Source organism: Lactuca serriola, chromosome 9 (genome assembly GCF_051521515.1).
Source record: "Lactuca serriola cultivar US96UC23 chromosome 9, Lser_US96UC23_V15, whole genome shotgun sequence".
In the NCBI taxonomy this organism is placed as follows: Eukaryota; Viridiplantae; Streptophyta; class Magnoliopsida; order Asterales; family Asteraceae; genus Lactuca; species Lactuca serriola.
In genome coordinates, this window is record NC_136416.1 from 171,170,313 (window position 1) to 171,174,604 (window position 4,292).

A 4,292-nucleotide genomic window follows, 5' to 3' on the forward strand; every position below is an offset into this window, starting at 1 on the left:
CGCACCCAAACCTGAGATGGATGCATCGCAGTATACAGCAAAATCCTACATGCCCTCCGGCAGGGCTAAGATTGACACGTCACACAATCTCTGTCTCAATGTCTCAAACGCAGTCTGCTGCTCAGGCCTCCAGCGAAAGACCACGACTTTCCTCCTCAACCGGTTCAGGGGCACGGCTATCTTGGAGAAGTCTTGAATGAATCTTCGATAGTAGCCTACTAGTCCCAGGAAGCTCCGAATCTCGAATGGAGAACTCGGAACCTCCCATCTCATCACAGCCTCCATTTCGGCCGGATCAACCAAAATTCCGTCCTGGTTGACAAGGTGCCCAAGAAACTGCACCTCGCGCAACCAAAACTCACACTTGGAGAGCTTATCATACAAGCTCTCCCTCCTCAAAGTATCCAACACCTCTCGCAAGTGCTCCTCATGCTGCTCTCGCATCTTGGAATAAACCAAGATGTCATCAATGAAAACTATCACAGACCGATCCAACATTGGTCTGCACATGTGGTTCATGAGGTCCATGAACACGGCAGGAGCATTGGTGAGCCCGAAAGGCATCATCACGAACTCATAGTGACCATAACGCGTCTGAAAAGCAGTCTTCTGCACATCCTCCTCTCTGACCCTCATATGATGATACCCTGAACGCAAATCAATCTTGGAGAACCAAGATGCTCCCTGCAGCTGGTCAAAGAGGTCATCGATCCTCGGAAGTGGGTAACGATTCCTCACCGTTACCTTATTCAGCTCCCGATAATCTATACACATCCGATGTGACCCGTCCTTCTTTTTCACAAACAGAATCGGGGCTCCCTAGGGTGAACTGCTTGGTCTAATGAATCCCTTGTCTAACAGCTCCTGCAGCTGTGTAGACAACTCCTACATCTCAGGAGGAGCCAAACGATATGGTGCCTTGGCTATCAGAGCCACACCAGGGACTAGGTCGATCCTAAACTCTACCTGTCTCTCCGAAGGTATCCCAGGCAATTCCTTGGGGGATACATCTGCAAACTCTCGTACCACTAGCACATCGCCCACCATCGCCTTACCCGCCTCCTAGGTATCCATAACATAGGCGACAAATCCTGTGCAACCCTACTGAAGGTAGCGCCTACCTCTCCCTGCTGAACATAAGGCTGGTCCTCGTTGTGGCCTCTCGCCCTGAATCACCAACTCTCCCCCACTTGGGGTCCTGATCCGCACCAACTGCTGCGCGCAGTCGATCACTGCCCCATTAGGGCTTAGCTAATCCATACCAATAATAACCTTGTTCCCCCATAAAGGTATGGGAACCAGATCTACTAGGTAACACTCCTCGAATAGCCTCAAAACACAACCTCGGTAGACCTCTGATGCTCGCACTGACCGATCGTCCGCAATCTCGACCTCTAGAGGGAAATCCAACATGCCCGAAGACTCAGGAAACTTCTTGCTAAGCGCAAGAGAAACAAATGATCGGGTAGCACCCGAGTCAAACAATACCTGAACTGGGATACCGTTCTCATGGAACGAACCTACACTGAGCATACATATATCAGAATCACAATGACATAACATAAAGAGTAAAGATAAGAAATCATACTCGTCACCACATCGGGTGCATCGTGTGCCTCCTCGGCTGTCAACTGAAATGCTCGGCTCCGCACCACCGGAGCCTCTGCCTTGACCTTCTGGCCATCCGCAACTCTTGTTGTCGCCGAAGTCGGCGCCACCACTGGCGCTGCTACTGTCGCAGCTGTCAATCTAGGGCAATTGGCCTTTTTATGGCCCCTCTGATTACAATGAAAGCAAATCAGGTATGATATTTGAACCGTGGGATTAGGGTCAGTACAATCCCTGCCAAAATGCCCAGTCTTGTCGCACTTATATTAGCCGGAACCCGACCCAATGCGGCAAACTCCCTCATGTGACCGACCGCACTTCCCACCACGGTCCCGCCCCTGCTGGCCCTTCGACCTCGTGTCAAATACCTTGGGTTTCTTCCTCGAAACCCCCGCAACCTACGCAGTCTCTGACTTCCTCTTCCTGAGGTGCTCCAAATCAATCTCCCTCTCCCACGCCCTGGCAATCATGGACTCTAGTGTCGGGCAGGCCGAATAGCTGACATGCTCCCAAATGTCAGCTCTCAACATATCATGATAGTGGGTCTTCCGCATCTCCTTATCCCCCACATACTGGGGTACCAACAACGCCCTCTCCCAAAACTTAGCGGTGATCTCCGCCACAGTCTCTGTAGTTTGTCTCATATCCAAAAACTCTCCGGCCAGCTGCTAAAGCTCCACAGCTGGTGCAAACTCAGCCCTGAATCAGGTCACGAAATATGACCAAGTCATAGCCTCGATGGCTGGGGCTCCCAATGAATCACCAACTAACTCCCACCAATCTTTAGCTCAATCCCTCAAACAACCTGCAACAAAACGGACCTTCGATCCTTCCGGGCAGAAACTCGTCAACTGCGCAGACTCGATGTCTGCGATCCATCTCCTAGCAACAATGGGGTCCTTCACCCCATGGAAGTCCGGCACACCACTCCCACTGAAGTCCTGAAGGACAGTGTGCGCGTACCCATCTGGCTAGACGCCAAATCACCCCTGAATGATAGGAGGCGATCCTCCATCAGCTCGATAATCCCCTCCTTGATCGACCCGAAAATAACCGGGGTCGACTCAAGGATACCTCTCGTGATCTCGGACGCGATGAACTTGCGTAACCGTCATCGACCTACTCGGACGCTGCACCCGAGCCTGATCCTGATCCTGAACCTCCTGCTCCATGACGTGTGACCACCATACTCAAAATAAACACATAAACATCAGGATCATACATACTCTCGAGAGGTCTCACACACTCTCCCGGTTTCCTGGTTCATCTCGACCCTCCTTGACTCGAGTACGGATCCTCTGCTTTCAGTAGTACGGGCCCATACTACCTTCCACATCTATCCGTACTTTCCTCAAGGATTGCCTCAACTTAACCAAGTCCCCTTACCAATATCCCTTTCCAACTGATCTCATCCTAGGCTTTCCTAGGGCACCTTTATACCTACTCTCTGCCATCAGCTGCACTAGGAGTCTCTACTTCCCTTCCCTAACTAGTTTGCGAATACTGTTACATATCCGCTCACTAGTTAGTTAAAGTTAGCCAATACCCCTATAGCACAAAGCAAGCAGCACTCGTGCATTGAGTAACCACATCAAGCATAACCTAATCAGGCTATCCTACTACTGACTAGACAGTCCTAGCATGCAGCTTAGACAATCAGGCATTCAAGGCATCCTCCTAGATCCTTATCCCTAATCTAGCATGCAGTTCTCAGAATCATAAATCATGTAACGTAACATAACAAGTATGGGTGTCTTGAGGAAAACTTACTTGAGCTCGGCCGGTCGCACGCATCACACACCTCGTTCTTTCTCAAAACTCTTTACTTTAGATTTTAGAAAAACCATTTCCTTGTAAAAATCTTTCAAGCCCTCGGTTTGAATTCAGACACCCCGAGGTGTGTCCGAATCCCTCAGACCAAGGCTCTAATACCAACTTGTAACATCCCAATTTCCAAGACCAAAAATTTAATTTTTGAATTAATATTTTATAAAACATTTTACCAAAACATTGTCAATAAAACAACACATTACAAAATCATAATGCTGTGTCCCAACCCAGGACATCAAAAGTAGTGAAAATCAGAGTACAATCCCAGAAACCCAGAGCGAAAACCATATGTGTGTATGATGCGCTGCTATACCGTCAGCTCCTTCCCATTTGACGAAGAGGTACCTGAAACCAAAACCAAAACTGTAAGCACAAAGCTTAGTGAGTTCCCCCCATCATACCACATACAATATCATATCATCGGTATTTTTCAACCGGTAACTGCCATTGGTATCTTTCAACCGATATTCGTCATCGTTATCTTTCAACCGGTACCTGTCATCGATATCTTTCAACCGGTAACCGGGGACTATTTTACCCCATACTGCTACCATACAATATCAAGATATAATCATACAGTCAGGCATATTTGGGTATTGACCTACCCTTCGATCCTAACGACCCATGTCAGGGAAAAACTATTCCCTACTACTACCACTAACATACACATTGCATATCATACATGCATATCTTATGACCATATCAGATAAACACACCAAGATAATTATCACATAGACAATTATCTACCAAATATCCCTGATGGTGGGCCGACATTGTGGCTTTAGACCCACCCCTACTGTAAGGTAACTCACCTCGATGTTAGTGCCTGAACTATCTTCGGCGTACAAGTCGAC